The following is a 20,471-nucleotide window of genomic DNA, read 5'->3' as shown; positions in this document are numbered from 1 at the left end:
GGGTTTTCCACTACAAATCCCAAATATAGAAAGAGACCTCTGGCTAGAAAGCAAGTGAGCTTCACACATCAAATCTCTTTTCAAATACGTTTTAAACAGCTCTGCTCAAAGAATCCTGGAAACAAGTCACAAATTGAGGTATTCCACAAGGCTGGGGACAGGTGAGAGGGAGAGCAGGCAGTTATTTCAGAGGGAGTAAGAGTTGTGTGCTGTCATGGCAGAGTCTTTCTTTCATTTTTTATCCATTCAACAAATCTTGGTTGGAAGGCAGAATATCACAATGCTCAAGAATTTATGCTTGGAGTCAGAAGGCTGGGTTCAAATCCTGTGGGTTACTTATCGTGATGACTAGTTTTATGTGTCACCTTGTCTAGGTCGAGTTATTCAATTTAACACCAGCTAGGTGTTATTGTGACGGCATTTGATGGATGTGGTTCACATCCACATTCAGCTGACTTTAAGTAAAGGAGATTATCCTCAATAATCTGGGTGGGCTGCTTCTAGGCATTTGAAAGGCCAAAAGAGCAAAACTGAGGTTTCTCTAAGGAAAAATAATTCCTCCATGGGCTGCAGCTGCCTGAGTGTTTCTTCTGCTATGAGTTTGCCCTAAGAATTTCAGATTTGTCCACCATGTGAGCCAATTCCTTACACTCTCTTTCCCTCTCTCTCTGATTTTGTTTTATTTCTCTGATAGAATATTGGCTGATTAATAAATCTGTGAATTGAGCTGACCTTGGGAAATACCTCACCCTCCCTTTGCCTCAGTTTCTTCATCTGGAAAATATAGATATAAATAATATCCATCAGTATCACAAACTGTGGTAAGGATGAAGTGAGTTAATGAATGTTTGGTCCTCGGGTGGGAATGGCACATAGTAAGTGTTTTTCCTCATTATTGATCACCTATTTATTGCTTATTGTATCTGCTGGAGAGAAATAAGAATAAAGATGAGATGCCTGACATTAAGCAGAATGCCATTTCTCAGAGGACTGTAAAGCATAATCACAAATAAATTTACCTAGAATGTGACCCTGGTACATTCTCATAATTAAGAAAAGGTTGGCCTCTAATGCTAATTAATGCTCATGAGAATAGATAATATTTCTCTGCTATCGGTACTGACAATTCCATTGTTCATTTTTTTAACATTCATCCTTTATTCATTTGTTATTTTACTTAACATTCATTGGGTGCCTGTTAGATATGCACAGTTAGATGCTGAGGACATAATATAAAATTAGAAGAGGTTCTTGTCACCTTGTAATATGTATTCTAGTAGAAACTGCAAATTACACAAATTACAATAAAAGTGCAATATATTATCAAGTAGGGATATATTCTATGAAGAAAGATAAGGCCTGGCAAGAATTGTCAAGGACAGTCAGTGATGTCTGGGCTGAGACCTGAATCATAAGAAGCAGTAGCTTTACAAATACCTTGGGTCAGTGACTGTAGGTGGAGAGAATGTGAAGGGTCAGAACCCTTAGATCAGGATAAGCTTGATACATTGGAAGGAAAGGAAGAAGCCCACCATTGCTGTAGAGTGAACAATGGGAAAAGCATCAGGAAATGGATAGGAAAGGAAGTGGAGTACATATATTATAGAGCCTTCTAGGTCACGAGGAGAAGAAGGACAAGGAGGAGAAGGAGGAGGAGGGTGATGGGAATAAATTCATCCCCTAGTGTTTGCACAGAGTTGGTTCCAGAAATCCCCACAAATACCAAAATCTGAGAATGCTCAATCCTGCCGTAGTATTTGCATATAACTTATACATATCAAATTGTCTCTACAGTATTTATAATGCCTAATACAATGTAAGTGCTATATAAATAGTTGTTATCTGGTATGGTTCAGGAAATGATGACAAAGCAAAAATGTCTGCACTTGTTTAGAACAGATACTATTATTTTCCTGAACATTTGGATCCATGGTTGGTTGAATCCATGAATGCATAATCTACACGTATGGAGGGCCAATTGTATTCTAATGCATTTTGTGTAAGAAATGCAGATGTTAATTGTAGATGCTGGATAGGTAAAGCATGTTCTGTGGTGGTGAGGAGCATTGGAGAGAAATGAAGCTGGGGAAATTGCAACAGAGGCTACTGGAGAAGTACAGGTGAATGGGTGGAGTAAGCACTGGCTTTCAGGTGGTTGAGATGAGGATATGAGAAGTGGATGAAAGTCACAATAGATTTGGGAGAGAGAGCTTTTGGGTAAGGCCAAAATTAAGATGCAAGTGTTACTTTGACCTTGTTAAGCTTCTCAGTGTCCAAAGGCCTGAGTTCCTCAGCTGCCAGATATCCTTTCTACCTGCCTGTGAAGGCTTCCCAGGCTGGTAATTCCTTCATGGATTGGACCAGCTGATCAACACCCCCAACCCTCAACCCAACAGGCTCCACATCCCTGCCTGTGAAATCATTCAGCAAACCTGTTACATCTTCTCATGGGAGCCAAGGGGTCACTGCGCCTACTTGTTGCTATAAAACCTGTCTTCCAAGTGGCCCTTCATGACCTGCATCTACCCTGGACTTTGGGTACATTTCAGTAATATTCTGCCAATTTCCAAAGCTGGGAGGTGTGTTGGGCCGTCTCATGCTATTTAAGACAACGGATCACTACCACTGAGGTGAACGAGAGACATTCAGAATGACATGTCCAAAACAGCATGGCCTAGCCACAGCAAGGGCTTCCTCTTAGTGTTAGTTATTAGTTCTTTGATAACAAACTGTTTTTTTATGGGGCTGGAAGGTCCATACTATGAGTGATTAGACAAACACAGAAACTGAAAGCTAGGATTTTATGCAGCTAGAGATCAAAACACAGAGAAGGAATTTGTACAAAGAGGTCGGGGGAGAAAAAGGAATTGGGGGCAGGATGGCTGCCCTGCAGGAAAAGGCAGAGGAGGGTTTCCTTTCACCAGCTTCTAGGCTATGGACCTGATATTCCCCTGAGGCACCAATATGCTGTGGGTGGCTTGATCGCAACAAAGGGTCTAATCCTCAGCAATAGAAAAAGCCCAAATGAACAAAATATCCATGACACACCTGTGGCACAGCAAAAGGATTAATTCAGCCTAACTTAAACCCAGGGCCCTTCAGTGATGCAATTGCCACTATCAAGGCAATGCAACTAATGCTGGCAATGCTGACTTGAGGCTCCCTGGAGGACCAAGTGTTTTTCACCAGTGTCATTGATTGAGAAGGGGAGAAGTAGAGGAGGAGTGGCTTTGATGAAGGAAATTAAGAAGAGGATTTGGAGCGATAAAAACTGGCATTATGAAACAAGGTGAGAAGGAATAAGTGGTCTTGAGAATTGATGGTGGAGAAATCACTTCCAGTTGAGGGAACAAAGACAGGCTCACATTATGGGAGGTGTGTCGACTGAGCCTCAGAGAGCTGAGAAGATTTTCATGACTAGTCGTGTTGGGATTATTCGTCCTAACAGAAGAAAATGGTAAACAAGGCAGCATGGAGAGAAGACCAGAATGACAAGTGATTTGGCTAGGCTTATTAGAAATAGGAGCTAAGACTGTAAATGTATACTGGGATCATCCTAATCAAAGATCTTGGACATTAACTACGTCCACATTGAGAGTTTATATTTTATCATAAAGGCATTAATTGTGTTGGACTTTACCAGAAGTGATTAGGGTTGTGTTCAAAAGATGAGTCTGCCAGCTCTGTACTGTCCCCCATCTTAGAAAGGAGCTTGGTGGGAGATGTGAGAACAAGTAGGAATCATCACAATTGTCTGTAATCAGAAATGATGAGTGTATCCCCAGGATGGAAATAGGAGTGTATTGAAAGACGTTGCAGGAAGAAAATAAAAATAAAAGCCCCTTGGATGGGTTTTGTTGGGGGAAGGAGAGAGAAAAGTTGCCTGTGGTTCAAGGTGGTGACGTCTGGACAAAGAGGAGATTGTGTAGACCCCACTCAGTATGGAGAAGAGTTAGTCTGAGTCAAAGAGGATGATTTTAATTTCAACATGTTGAGTTTGAGATGCTGTTGGGACTCTTCAAATGAGGTGGTTGGAAATAGTGACTACCCCACTGGAGAGAGATCGGGTTCCAGCCCTCTACTTACAGAGGGGAGCTGAGGAGGGCAGAAGTGGTCCTGGAGAAGCAGGCACAGGATGCTGTCCTGATATTACTTCCTTTTATTCAGTTTACTCCCTGCCATTCCAGAAAGTCACTGAGCACATTCTTCTATCAGAGGCCTGTGCTTGCTCTTTCTGGCCTTAGGTCTTCCTTCCTCCAGAATGGATGCCTCTCACTTTATTCAGATATTTGCTCAAATGTCCCCGCATCCAGAGGCTTCCACTGAGTTACCCTGTGTAGACGGGAAAGGGTTCCTCCTTCCTCCCTCTACCATTTTTATATGCTAACTCTGCTTTGAATATAATGTGATTATCTGTGTATGTCACTTCCCCCTTTAGGACATAAGCTCTGTGAGAGCAAGGACTTTGTTTTACTTGCTGTTCTATCCATGTGTCTGGCACATAGTACACACAGTGCTGCTGTGTCTTAGATGCAGAGGGGAAGAAGGAAAAAAAAGGGAGAGAAGAAAATGGTGGGAATGAGGCCAGAGGCTTGGGCAGCATGTTGTTTCTTGCCCATCTGTTCTCCCCTTTTCTGCAGGTGGCACCTTGGTTTCCCTCTGGGTAAGTACCTGCCCACTGTCAGCATGGGGCTCAAATGATCATTAAGTCTGCTTGTGGCAACATGTGGCCTGTGATTCAGATATGGCTAGAGTGCTGAGTTCAAGGTGAATGGTGCAGCCATACACAACTGATCCACTACCACCTGCTGGCACCAGGCTGAAGGCAGCATAGCATAGTGATGAGGAATCCAGATCTGAGTCCAGGTCTTTATGCTACCTCTGTCACTAGCTGGATGAGTGACTTGGGCAAGTTACTTCTTTCCTCTGTGTCTTGGTATATATAATATAGGATTTTTGTAAAGATCAGGGGAGTTAACAAAGAGTAAACTCTTAGACCAGCATCCATCACAGAGTAAGAGCTATGCCAGTTATTTTCATCTCGTGAAGAAAAAGAAGTGTACTATTCAGTTGAATCTGAGGGCCAAGATATTATGGTTTTGGAGCTGTTGGGGGGCCATCTTATCACCACATGAAACCTGAAAATAAAGCCAGGTGGAGGAGAATTGGACTGAAAGATGGAGAAATACTGACTCTCAATAGTATCTCTTGATTTGCTGAAATGAATTGGAGTTAGGTTATCAGTCAATTGTAATGAAAGGTTCATAATCGGTACCACAGCTAGTCATGTTCCCTTTCAATTCCTTGTGTCTGCCTTGCTTCCTTGCTTCCTTGATTCTGTGACTAAGTCTAATTTTCTTCTGTCAATATCTCACAGTCCTGAAGCACTAACCAATCAACCTGGTTCTTTTCATCTTTTCTTTTGGTAATTGTTTTTGTTTTTCCCTGGACTCCTGTTTGCTCCCTACTCTGGTATTCTGGGCAGAAGAGACCTTGGGGCTTCCTTTTATACTCATTCTCAGAGCTCAGAGCGAGGTCACCCTCTTGCCTTTTGTCCTCAGTCTCACTCTCGTCCTCTTCTGTTTTGTTGCTTTTCACACAGAAAAAAAAAAAAAAAAACCACAAAAAACCACACCTCCTCTCACATTATTTTCCCATCTCCTCACTTTACTTCAGAATGAGAAAGAAGGAAAAATGGAAAAGGAAGAAACAGGTGCCAACCACATCTCCAGTAGAGCCTTGCTCTCTCTAAATCCAGGTTCATATCCCTTCACTCACTCATTTCTTCCCCCAAACTCCCTGCCCTTCCAACTTCATCACCCAATACCTCTGGGTGAGTGAGGACTATTGGTGGCTATTTATCTTAGCTCTGATTGTTGAAGTTGTCTCCCATAATTGTATCCACTCACTTCCTAGCGCCGAGTTTTAAACCCCACAGATGCTCCATCTGGGCTTCTCAGATTAACTATACCTTCCTCTTCCATGTGTTTTTGAATGAACACACACAACCCTTGGAGTTGTGCAAGAGGAATCACTTCAGTAAAGCAAGAGAGGAGGCAAGGAATGAGGGTGTGGAACACTCTGGATGGAAAATAATGGAGAATTTCAACCAGACCTGGACTTGCAGGAGGACTGCCATTCCTGTGGGTGGTTCCATCCTCCACAGCTTGGCCCTGTGGCTAGACCAGCCTCTCATCTGTCCATTTCTGCCTCCATTTCCAGCCAAGCTTTTTCTGGCTCCACAGGCACACTAATCTCTCTTTCACCTCTCACTTTCACAGATGTTTTGCTGTATGTTCAGAAAACTCTGATTTCAGGTCTTTGTGCTGAGAGACTTCACTTGCCTCAGGCCTTGGTTAACTCCTCTTGCCATTTGTGCTTATAGCTCCCTCAACCTTCTCATCACAGCACACATCACACCTGATTACTATTATCCATGTAACTGTCTTTCTCCACTGCTGGATCATGAGCTCCAGAAGGATGGGGAACACATCTACTATGCACTAATCACTGCAGTATCCCCAGGACCTAGCACGTTTCCTGGCTGTATTAGGTACTCAAAAAATGTTTGTTGAATGAATAAAGTTTGGTGTGAATCTTAAAATCCTCTCAGGGCAAGAAACAATAATTAGAGCTCTTCTCTCTTCCAGTGGAATTATAGCTGCTAAAACTATGCTTAATTTCTATCATGCCACATAAAACCTAGGAGAGTGAATCAAGTCCACTGATATATTTACGCATAGCATGTCTGAACAGGAGCAATTAGCATAGAGTCACCCGAAGGTACCACCCTCAGTTGAGATTCTTGCTTTGTGAAATAAAAGAACAGGTTGGTAATCCAGCTAAAACTAATATGTTATTTTTCTCAACATAATAAAAGTTTTTTTTTTCCTCAAAAGGGAAACTACATTATCCAGAAAGTTACTCCAAAGCTTGGCATCACATTACGAGCAGGTGCAAACTCCTCTATTGGGGCTGAACAGACCCAGTGACCTGAGGCACCTGCATCTACAACCCATTACCTCTCTCCTGAGCTACCTAGTCTCAGCACATTCACTTTCTGTTGGAAAAGACTCTGCATTCTCTCTCCCTGACCTCTGCAGTCTTACTGGGAGGAGGCAGTGGGGGCAGAACTGAAAGTCTGTGTATCTAGAGGGGACAGGGACGAGAGGTCCTTCATCATGACAAATTGCACTGTATAAAAGTGATTTGTGTGTGCGGGCTAGCTTTCTTTCTAGTCTCTTTCTGACACTTGGGAGTTTACTTCATCATAGTTACTCATCTACCTTAGCCAAGAAATTACAAATGAAGCAGAAAGAATATATGAGTAAGTGAGAGAGTTTCAGAGTTTGACAGGCAGAGGTAAAGTTAAAGCAACAATAACTGGTGCTTGTATAATAGTTTTCAGAATTGACATTTGAGGCTTATGTGGCTTTAGTTAATGAGGTATTTGAACAGAGAAACAATAGTGTTCAAGTTAAGTTCAACTGAAGACTCAAAATACCTTTATACATTTTGGGTTTTATCTTGTTTTCTAGGGACAGACTAAGAGAAATATCTTCTTGGTGGAAGTGTCTATGACAACAAACTCATTTCACTTTCTAACTTTAATGCACATGATAGACAACACTGAAGAACTTTTGATATCTTTTCTACATACATAATTAAGCAACTGAAGATTGCCTCCCACTCTTGAAATGATTTGAATCCACAGCAAGTTATCCCTGGATTGAAGGGCAAGAATGTGGGTGGGAATTGGACTCCATCAACTAAGTATTAAGACTAGAAAATAATTGTGTTGCCTTAATTGTTACTAATCAATTATCCTTTTTTTAAATGTGGCTCAGTGATCTCTTTGATAATATAAGTTATAAATTCAGGGGAATAAATTCCAAGAGAGGCAAGGGAGGAAGAAACTCAAAACTCACAAATATTTTGCAGTACTCGCCATATGTAGGGCATGACCTGGGCCGCCGGAGGGAAGCAGAAACATACAGAAGGCAATTCCTCCTCTCTCTGCAGGCTCCACACACCACACAGGTAGCTGTGCAACTATAACTCAAGGCAGGGTCTTGCCCTTATTGACTATCTTAAAGTTAATCTCAGTCTATGGATACCCAATCCCAGCAGGAAAATCTCAGGGGAAACCAATTTAGGAAAAGCCCATCTGGTGAGCCCATGCCTTTTACTGTTCAAGGGATAAGAGGTTAACTATTTTCAAGTTCCGCGAGCCAAAGTGTTTCTTTGTGACACTCTGGTTGCTGCATATAGAATTGTCTATATGACTTTTTCCTCTAACAAATTTCACTAATCAAGATATTTTAGAATTCCTGGCTTTTTAAAATTTCTGTTTTTTGTTCTGAGTTAATGGTTAAAAATATCCTTAATAATTTGGATATTTTCTAGAACGTCTTCTCTTTGGTCTGCATAGATGCTGCCTTTATAGATTTTATAGCAATAACTCCTGAACCCAAATGGTCACTGAAATTGGGTTGGTAGCTTTATAAAAATAGATATTTGTAAGCCAGTCCAGGTCTACCCAATAGAATCTGCAGGAGTGAAGCTCAGGTATATGGGTATGTATGTGTTTGAAAAGTTTCTCAGACCATTTTGATAAATGGCTGGCTCAGAGACTATGTTACACTACATTACAGAGTTTTTTTTGTGTAGTGTTTTAAAAAATAGAAATGTATGTGAAATAGTGTTCCTTTGGATCTGGTTAGCTTATCCTTTGTTGAATAGAGGTTCATCACACTTCAACAGCAACATGATGTTAGGTGATTTGCTTCATCTGCAAAATGGAGTTAATTTTATTAATTAATGAAAAGGTTGGCTGTAGGAATCAATTGTTAGAAATGTGTGGCAATCTCTCTTTCTCATATATATACATATATAGAGATATATATAGATATAGATATCTATATATCTATATATCTTCCATTTAAATGTTTTTATTAAATATCAATCTCATTTAGATGTAAAATACTCAGAATTCTTTGTAAATAATTTTTAAGGATAGGGACTATATTCTCCATCATTTCTCATCTATTGACATTTAGGATGGCACATGGCACATATTGACCTCTCAATAAAACAATTAGATTGATCTATTTAAAAATACCCATATCTATTAAAATATTCTACACTGTATGAGTACATATTGAACAGTGAAGGAAGTTAAAGAAAACATCTCAGTAGTTTGGTCACATGCTTCAGTTGTAGCTTTGGAAGGGTGGGTGGGTATGTGTACCCACTTAGCATGTCTGATTTTGTAAGGCAGAAACCTCAGCACACAGTAATCAGCCAGGAAAGTAAGGAGGCTAGATGCTACGGTATTAGAGAAAGCAATGAAGAGACAAACACTTAGGGAGCGTTTGTTTCAGTGCAAGGTCACTGTTCATTAATACTTGTACAGATAGCTTATTAACCACCCAGAAAATTCACTTCAAGTTTTCAAGCTACGTAATACTCAAAATCACTACCTGAATACAGATTAGGAGATGTGGGATGGCTGCACAGGGAGCTAAAACAGAGTTGTAAACCACAAACTTCATTGATTCCAAAAGTAGAGATTATCTCATGTATGATTTACCCTACCCTGCTCACCCTTGGCCCCACGTATGTAATATTTCTCTTTCCAGTTCATTTTTTCAAAGCTTTGTAAGGATCTGGCCCTCTGAATAGCTGTATACGTACACCAGAAGGGCAAATTAGATGATGAACATTGTCACTGTACAGGGGGAAATTTTGCCTCAGGTGCCCCATGAACAGGAACAACTGGTGGGTGGCTGGCCTTGCAGATCTCCTTTATGAGGCATCTGTCAATCCCTGTAGAACCCAGAGTGACACCTTCTTGCACACTGTAGTGCTACATCAAATGAATGAGTGAAAAGTTGTTTTAGGGTTTTTATTCAGTACAATTTAGTAACAATAACCAAATTTGCTTTACCTAGGAGCCTCCTTCTTAGTAATAGCTCTGTAAAAATTTCTATTTTCCAGTCAGAGTTCCATGTGATTGACAGTGGAATTTATGTTGTAGTAACCATAGCACATTCAAAGTTGAGATGCTTGTATGTTTTTCTTTTTCTTTTTTTATTGGTTATTTAAAACATTACAAAACTCTTGACATATCATATTTCATACATTCGATTCAAGTGGGTTATGAACTCCCATTTTTTACCCCAAATACAGATTGGAAGGCTTGTATGTTTTTCCCATCAAAGGACTTTCCCCAAAAGGTCATTCAAGTTCAAGGAAATGCTTGAGTGTTCACAAGGGAGAAGGAACGGGATCATTGTTTGACTTACCGTCTTCTGGTATTTTGCCTGCCTGCGTACTCTGAGACACCTCATTCCAACTGATCATTGAGAAGGCAAGGCGCTGTCCACTGATGTGTGACTGCCCCTCCTGTGCTTTGGGTTGTGTTGGCTGTACCTGTTGGAGTCAAGGACATGATCAATTCTGATCATTGTGCCTCTGACTCTACCCTGTGGCCTCTGTCCTTGCCCAGGTCTCTCTTAGTCCATGACTTCCCCACAGTCTAATATTCCCTGCTGGAGCATGTGTGTTTCTGTATTCCTGGGTTGTGAGGAATCGGGGGTACTATCTTCCTCTCCGCCAGTCCCACTTCTACCCCCATCCCAGAAGACATGTTGCTCTGAGCCACCCAAGGCTTCCTTAAGGAACTTGAAAACTTACAGAGAATTGAAGAGCAACACCTATAAGGGATCATTCTATTAGACTCCTCAGAAGTTCAACTCTAAAGTTAAGGATGATAGAAAATGAAGATATTCCTGATTCTTCTTTCTTATTTCTTCTTTTCTCCCCCATCTGTCCCCCAACTCAGCCCTTTCCCTTGACTTTTGATGGGCTCATGGCTCCCTTTCAGTCTCTTCTCTCTTTCCTTGGAAGGTCCTCCTCTATCCTTTCACTTACTATAGGAATGGTGAAGGAGCCTAGGGAAGAAATCTGGCTTCCTGTTTTAGTTTGCCTGGACTCTTATAACAAAGTACAGTAGCACCCTATTATTCATGGTGATATGTACCAAGACCTCTAGAGGATGTCTGAGACTGCAGAGTACCAAATTCTACATAACGTTATATCCTGTAACATTGCCAAATAGTACCAGAGTAAATCTGCCCTTTCATCTTTTATGCCCTGGTGGCTCCTTTGAATCACTACTTTTGTTCCTTGAAGGCCATTATTGAGTAAAATAATGGTTATCAAACATGGCACTGTGATACCACAACTGTCAATCTGACTAGTGGGCAGGTAGTGTATACAGCATGGATACACTGGACAAAAGGATGATTCAAGTCTTTGGTGGGATGGCATGGAATGGTGCAAGGTTTTATCACACTGCTCAGGATGGTGGCACCTTAACACAAATTATTCAATTTTTTTAATATTTTGGGACATAGTTTACTGCTAGTAACTGAAATCATAAAAAGTGAATAAGGATAAAGATAAGGAGAACAATTGTGTCACTAACTAAATAGATTTTACGATAGAATTTTATTGTCTTATAGTTCTGGTGGTCAGAAGTCTGAAATCAAGGTGTTGGTAGGGTTGGGTCCTTCTGAGGGTTGTGAGGGAGAATTTGTCCTAGGCTGTTCTTTATATCCTGTAGATGGCCATCTTTTCCTGTATTTTACATTGTCTTCCCTTTCCATGTGGCTATGTTCAAATTTCTTTTCTTATAAGAACACAGGTCAAGTGCATTAGAGTCCACTTTAATGACCTCATTTTGTTACCGCCCAGTTATCAGTGATGAGTTCTGCTCCCTCAAATGTTGAAGTTTGAACATTAGAGAAGCATGCTGAGGCAAGCATGTAAAGCAAGTTTTATTTAAAAAGGAATAGACTTTTTAAATAAACATAATAAACATAGACTTCTCCTGGGATGGAGAAGGGGGCCATAGCTGCTATCCTGGTATCCCAAGAAGCGAGAAGCGAGGTGTTCTGCCCTTTTTATATGTCCTAGTCTTCCTTTGTTCTCCTGCCTTTTCCCCCCTTATCTTTCTCTTTCTTGTGTATGTGACTAGGCCCAGGAATGTTCAGGAATGCTCGGTGGAATGGCCCAAAGGTGGGAAACAGGTGGGCTGAAGGGGGAAGGGCAGGATGGAGTAGCCAAGGACACATTAACAACCTTACAGCTCCCTGTAGGAAGGGGCAGTTCCTGGGACAGGTTACCTTGGCAACAGGTTGGAGCAGGGGCAGGTTCTTTATTAAGGGTGGAGGAAGGGCTCTGAAGGAAATAACATTTCAATCCCTCAGGGCACAGTCTTCAACTTGTTGACTCACTCAAAATTGGCCTGACTCGATTTACCTATCTAATTCTGGCTTCAATTTTAACTTGATTACCCCTGTAAAGGCCCAATCTCCAAGAAAGGCCACGTTCTGAGGTTCTAGAAGTCAGGACTTCAGTCTACAGACTTTTTCAGAGGTATATACACAATTCAATCTAAAGCAATTACCAAGAAGGGAAAATATACTAGTAAGTATTTGAAATATTCCTGCTATCTCATAATGTTATATTTGCACATTAGGATGGAGTGAGAATGCTGTCAATACTTTTTGGATTATTGACTTTGATGACTTTAAATGGAATTGGAAGTTTTCATCATTTTCTTAAATTGTCACTCTGGGGACATTCTAAGGAAATAATTCTATTGATGAAGTTTTAGACTAGGATATGATTGGAAGTGGCAGACCCTAGGCTCTATGAGATTCCATATCTTTTAAAAAGTGAGAAAAGGGGGCCAAGAGATGGAGCTGACGCTACATTTTCCCCCAGGAAGCCCTTGGCATCAGATGAGACCCTGCTGTATCTTGATATGAGAACTACAAGGAGAGTGTTTGAGCCAAAGAGGAGGCAGCAGTGAGAAGAGTTTATTGCAGAGATTTAGGCAAGTAATTTCGTTTGTGGGAGTCTGACGGTGATGATAATGAGAATGGTTGCTCCATTTACTGAGCAATCATGTGCCAGACAATTCAAGTACTTATTCATTTGCAATTCTGCAGAGGCAGTGTCTTATAGTGGTTGAGAACATGGACTGGGAACTCCAGAATTGGCCCTGTCTGACTTTGAATCCTAGTTCTGACATTGATTCACTGCATTATTTTGGATAAAATTTATTTGTTCTGTCTTATTTTAGTTTTCTCATCTGCAAAATGAACTTGATAATAATATTATCTATCTTCTAGGGTTATTGTAATAATAAAATGAATTCATGTATGTAAAGAGCTAGAAAGAGTCACAAATTAAGCACCATACAAGTATTACTTACTAGTATTAAAAGTTTGAGATACTAGGTGTTGGGGAATCAAAGTTAACTGAGATATATACTTTGCCCTGAAGAAATTCACAATTCATAGAAGAAAATAAGTAACGGAATACATATTGTCCCTGACATATTAAGCATAATGAATAGGACGTGGTGGGATTTCATAAGAAGGCATTGCATGTCGTCTGCAAATAGTGATAATTTAAGTTCTTCTACTAGAACTAATAAATGAATTCAGCAAAGTGGCAGGATATAAAATCAACATGCATAAATCAAAGGCATTTCTGTATATCAGCGACAAAACTTCTGAAACGGAAATAAGGAAAAACACCCCATTCACAATATCCTCAAAAAAAAATAAAATACTTAGGAATCAACCTAACAAAAGAGGTGAAAGATTTATACAATGAAAACTACAGAACCCTAAAGAGAGAAATAGAAGAAGATCTTAGAAGATGGAAAAATATACCCTGTTCATGGATAGGCAGAACTAACATCATCAAAATGGTGATATTACCAAAAGTTCTCTATAGGTTTAATGCAATGCCAATCAAAATCCCAATGGCATTTCTTGTAGAAATAGATAAAGCAATCATGAAATTCATATGGAAAAATAAAAGACCCAGAATAGCAAAAGCAACTCTAAGCAGGAAGTGTGAATCAGGCGGCATAGCGATACCAGATTTCAAACTATACTACAGAGCAATAGTAACAAAAACAGCATGGTACTTGTACCAAAACAGGCGGGTGGACCAATGGTACAGAATTGAGGACACAGAGACTAATCCACAAAGTTACAACTATCTTATATTTGATAAAGGGGCTAAAAGCATGCAATGGAGGAAGGATAGCATCTTCAACAAATGCTGCTGGGAAAACTGGAAATCCAAATGCAACAAAATGAAACTGAATCCCCTTCTCTCGCCATGCACAAAAGTTAACTCAAAATGGATCAAGGATCTTGATATCAAGTCAGAGACTTTGCGTCTGATAGAAGAAAAAGTTGGCTCCGATCTACATATTGTGGGGTCGGGCTCCAAATTCCTTAATAGGACACCCATAGCCCAAGAGTTAATAACAAGAATCAACAAATGGAACTTACTTAAACTAAAAAGTTTTTTTCTCAGCAAGAGAAACAGTAAGAGAGGTAAATAGGGAGCCTACATCATGGGAACAAATTTTTACTCCTCACACTTCAGATAGAGCCCTAATATCCAGAGTATACAAAGAACTCAAAAAATCAAACAAGAAGATAACAAATAAGCCAATCAACAAATGGGCCAAGGACCTGAACAGACACTTCTCAGAGGAGGACATCCAATCAATCAACAAGTACATGAAAAAATGCTCACCATCTCTAGCAGTCAGAGAAATGCAAATCAAAACCACCCTAAGATACCATCTCACTCCAGTAAGATTGGCAGCCATTATGAAGTCAAACAACAACAAGTGCTGGCGAGGATGTGGGGAAAGGGGTACTCTTGTACATTGCTGGTGGGACTGCAAATTGGTGCGGCCAATTTGGAAAGCAGTATGGAGATTCCTGGGAAAGCTGGGAATGGAACCACCATTTTACCCAGCTATTGTCCTTCTCGGACTATTCCCTGAAGACCTTAAAAAAGTGTACTACAGGGATACTGTCACATCGATGTTCATAGCAGCACAATTCACAATAGCTAGACTGTGGAACCAACCCAGATGCCCTTCAATAGATGAATGAAAATAAAATGTGGCATTTATACACAATGGAGTATTACTCACTAAAAAATGACAAAATCATGGAATTTGCAGGGAAATGGATGGCATTAGAGCAGATTATGCTAAGTGAAACTAGCCAATCCCTAAAAAACAAATGCCAAATGTCTTCTTTGATATAATGAGAGCAACTAAGAACAGAGCAGGGAGGAAGAGCAGGAGGAAAAGATGAACATTAAACAGAGACATGAGGTGGGAGGGAAAGGGAGAGAAAAGGGAAATTGCATGAAAATGGAAGGAGACCCTCATTGTTATACAAAATTACATATAAGAGGTTGTGAGGGGAATGGGAAAAAAACAAGGAGAGAAATGAATTACAGTAGATGGGGTAGAGATGGGAGGGGAGGGGAGGGGGGATAGTAGAAGATAGGAAAGGTAGCAGAATACAACAGTTACTAATAGGGCATTATGTAAAAATGTGGATGTGTAACCGATATGATTCTGCAATCTGTATTTGGGGTAAAAATGGGAGTTCATAACCCACTTGAATCTAATGTATGAAATATGATATATCAAGAGCTTTGTAATGTTTTGAACAACCAATAAAAAAAAGAAAAAAAATTAAAAAAAGAAGGCATTGCATTTACCTAATTCATGCTATGGACCTCAGAGAGGGCTTTCTGGAGGAGATGGGGCCAGGTTTGGATTTTAAATGATAAATAAATCACCTAGGCCAGTGTTTCTCAAACTATAGCATGTACCAGAATTACATATAGAACATATTAAAATATGTTACAATCTAATTTGTCTATGTGGGAAGGGGAATGTGCATTTGCATTTCTTCTAAGGTACTGCTGTGGACTGCTCTAGATCTAGATGAAGTGGCACTGATCTATGTGAAGAAGAGAACTAGGGTAGGGATGTTCTGAGTAGGGAGTACAGGTAAGGATCTGTAAGGGGTCCAATATTGCTTATCTGTACAGAGTGAGGAGTGTTAGAAGGAAAGAGAAAATCACAGTCATGTACACAAGGCCATCAAAGGCCTTATTCTGTCTTGGGAGCCTGGACTTGGTGCTGGAGTCATGAGACTGTTGGAGATTATGTAGGAGAGTAGCAGCGTCAGATTTTCAACCTAGAAATAACACCCTACCAGTGGAAGGGAGAATGAACTTCAAGGGGAAAATTCAGAAAGTAGAAAGATTAGTCATTCTTATTGTTACTCAGTTAAGAAAGCATGAAGTCCCATATTAGTCATTTTCTGTTGTTTTAATAAAAAACCGGAGACTAGTAACTTTATAAAAAAAAAAGTTTATTTAACTCACTGTTTTGGAGGTTGAAAGTCCACAATTGCGAGATCTATCTGTTCATCCTTGAATGAAAACCTCCCTGGCTATGCCACAACATGGTAGAAAAGGAAAAGGAGAAATAGTCACAGGCAGAAAGGATCAAGTGTGTGGGATGTCCTGGCTTTATTACACCCTTACCACCTTAGCGCTAACTCACCTGAGAGACCACCCTTAATGCCTCCCAAGGACCATGCCCCCATGATGTAATTATTTTCTTTTATAAACCACTTTTTAAAGGTTCCACCACCTGACCACCATCATACAAGGGCCAAGCTTCCAGCAACATAACATTTTGGGACACACACTCCAACCATTTCCAAACCATAGCAAGACCCAAACTAGGAGAAAAGGGGACAGAGACTAGACATATTAGGGAGACAGTTTGACAGCATTTTGACGTCCAATTAGATATAAAAACTCAGTGATAAGGGGGAGTTATTAATGGTTTCTGTGATTTGGATATGAGTTATTGGAATAGGGAAAGGGTGGTATTAGAAGAAGAGAAGTTGATACATCCACTTTGGAGATGTGTTAGGTTTGAAGTGCCTGACAGATATTTAAAAGGAGATGACTTATAGGATGAGCCATTATTCTTTATACACAGTGTGTTTAGTTTTCAACTAACAATGTAAGCAGGCATCACGTACCCCCATTTGACAATCAAGGAACTGAAATCCGCAGAGATTAAGTGGCATACTGAAGCTCAAGGTCAATATTTGATTTATATGATTCCAAACCCAAGCACCCAAAATGGTTCTAGTCACTTTCTCACAGATTGCTAAAGCAGCCAAGGGGCCACTGCCCTTCACTCAGAACATGAATTCTCTGCATTGGTCCTGATGTGTAACCTTGTACTTCATACCCTGAACGTGAGCCACAGGCTATTAATGTTTAAAATAACATTAGTTCCTAGGATGGCTATCTGTCAGACCTGGGTTAGGGCTTACCTTTCAGCAAGGTTTTAAATACATTTGAAATGACCTTAATATCAAGTCAGAACTCGCCAGAACATTGGAGAACTCTCTGCTCCGAGGGTTTATAATATGGCCAGAGTTGGTAGATTTTTTTAAAAATTAAAAATTGTTAATGTTTTCTGCTTATAAATATAAGAATCTATATACTGAATGCTAAAAATGATTTAATACTAACTTTGGGTGTTTTTAGTTACAGAAGGGTAAACAGAACTCTAGTGTCTTCTGACCCAAACACAGTTTCAATGAAATAATCTACACATTGTATGGTAAAAACAATATAATTTCAATTTTGGATATTTTAAGATAATCAAAAGTGAAGAGAAATCTTATAGCTTCTAACTCAAACACAGTTTCAAGCTAAAACAAGAAATTTTGTGGGCTATTAGTTCTTAATGGAAATTAGTGTCTTAGCTATTTTTTATAAGTGTATAAGTGCACTAAACCGAAAGATACAGAGATTTAAGCCACAGCACAGTTATCTCCAGTCTGCATGCAGAACAGCTGTCTGTAATGAACACTCCACACATGGATCCTATGGAATGCTGAAAGCCATTGGGTATTCATCAATGAAACCTGGGGTCCTTGCCCTCTGGGGTGGGATACAAAAGAGGGCCAGGAATCTGAGTCTAGTTTTGGCTGGAGCACCAACTAGGAGATTGGCATTAAGATCTGGATGTTTCTTTCTAATAAGAAATAGGAAAGAAGAGAGATTCAAAATAGACTGTTACAATGTTTTCTGCTTGAGGAAGTGAGGCGGTGAAATGCCTTCCCTGTAGACACAGATGTCCGTGGGTGAATTAAAAGACAGGAAAATGGAGAGTGGGAATGCCATCTTATCTGCAGCTTTAAGTGAGCAAAACCATAAATAAAGGTTATTTGCTTCTAATGTAGGAGTTGAGGATTTTTTTTTTTAGCAATAGGTTCTGTGACAAAGTTTGAAATTTTTTTCATTTAGAAATTATTATTTCAATTGTACAAAGTTATGTAGTACAGGGCAACCATTTGGTTTTGTTTAAAAGAATCTGAATTCTGTAGGCACAGAGACTACCTTAAAATTCCACCAATTGCTATTTCTGTGATCAGGAGCATTTTTTTAAAAAAAACCTTTTCTAGATGTGCATTTTTTCAACTTATAAAATTCCAATAATACACCTATTTCAAAATATTATTGTGTGCATTACATGTTTTTAAAGTGCTTAGCCTAACACCTGGTCCAGGACACACACACATGCGGTGCCAGTGTTACTATCATTCTTTCTATTTGAGCATATCTAGTAAAAGGCAGCTGGCCTGTCCTTCCATGGTACCTTGGTTCCTTTTGTTCTGCCTTCTTCTAGAAAATCACTGGTTGCCCCTGGGCTAGAGCCAGGAAATTCACTTCATGAACATTCTTCTGCACTCAGCCAACATCCTCTGATAAAAGCACAGTTCTTTTTCTTTCTCCCTTCTTTTCTAGTTGTATCTTGTGCCAGCTGGAGTGACAATGAACTTAGTCCAACCGGGCCATTTACCCTGCAATGTTGCCATTCTTTTGTCTAGCTCCATAAATCCTCCAATAGAAGAAGTGTGCATAGAAGCAATGCTTAACTGAGCTGTGCCACATCACTGCTAGGCTGTCATTCCTTTATAATCTTTTTGACCACTCCTTGCTCACCTTCTTTTCATTTATCTTTTTGTTTCTTATCTTTACAGAGTGCTCTCTTTTCTAGTCACCGGGACAACTTTGTCTTGCTGAAAGCATTCACAATCCGTCTCTATCGTCTCAGCTGCAGATGTTGAACTCTTCATTAGCTGGTTTAAAAATTTTGTTGCTTATTCTGCTCATTTCCATTACTGCACTAAGGTTGGTATGCTTGATTCTGCACTAAAAGTTGTAGATTGACAAATATTGAATGTCTTTAAAAGTTAAATTGCTAAATAATCTGTTCTCACTCTTTCCTACCCAGCTTCCTTCATGAAGGATCTGGATAACCCTGAGTTCTACTGGAGGCTTCTGTCAGAGGCTTCTACAGTGACCATTCTGGGGAAAAGGTGCCTTTCTCGTCACTGTGATTGACATTCTCACTGGCCGCACCTGTAGTGTGTCACACAATGTGTTGTCTATGGCTTAAGGAAATGTTTAGGTACTGATTCAATGTTATTTTTTGTTCTTCCCTCTTTCAGGGTCAGAACCACATTATAAGGAATCCTAAAGCTTAGGCAATATATGGGACCTCTTTAAGAAAAAGAATTCAAAATAAATAAATAAATACGAAGTTAAAATTTATCTAAAATGAAAAGAGAAATGTCAGCGATTTCCAATTTTTTAAATTGGACAAAAATCACAAGCATTGATTTAGAAAAATAACATATCTCTTTATTAACTTATTCCTTGGTAATGTTTTTATTTACATTTTTGCTTACATGTCCCTTAACTGCCTCTTTATGGGAAAAAAAACATCATGTAACTTTCTACATTTGTTTAGAGGAAAACTAAATTCATCCTTTCCCCTAGGACAATTGATGAAAATTTGTATCTATCAACAGTTTAGAAAATTTCTTTTTGCTATACTTTTTGTTATTGGCAGTGTTGTGATAAGGCACAGTAGAATGCATAAAACATGTGGATCCACTCACAGAAATATTTACTGTTTATAGCACTGTTATAGGTTTTTCCCTATAAACATAGGGATGCTGATAAATTTTATTTGGTACAATTCTCATTAAAAGAAAAAAATATATAAGATACTTTGTAATTGCATAGTCTGCATTCAATAAAATATTCCTGAGAAGAGAGAACTTACATTTTGACTAGGTATTAAACATACTTTCTGCTTACAATTTTATGTATCTGATGCTTGGGAGCCTTTTTCACAGAGTAGCTCTGCCTCCATACATTTCAATCTGTTTCTCACTCACTATTAAAATTCTTTATTGAGCCAGGCACTGTAGGTCACATTCATATGGTGACTTTATCTGGTATATGAGACCTTTATACAATGAGGCTGGGGAGTTGACACAAAGGGCAGAAGGAATTTTCCTAAAAGTCATTCCTATATGAGGATGGTATATATAACAACTATACATGCAAATGATTTCATATTATTTAAATATATTCTGCAATGTCCAAACAAATAAATTCTAAACTTGACTTAATCTTGGGTGGATATGAAATTACCCACAGCCACCACA

The sequence above is a fragment of the Callospermophilus lateralis genome, unplaced genomic scaffold (assembly GCF_048772815.1).
Source record: "Callospermophilus lateralis isolate mCalLat2 unplaced genomic scaffold, mCalLat2.hap1 Scaffold_112, whole genome shotgun sequence".
Lineage (NCBI taxonomy): Eukaryota > Metazoa > Chordata > Mammalia > Rodentia > Sciuridae > Callospermophilus > Callospermophilus lateralis.
Note: the sequence above shows the minus strand (reverse complement) of the source record.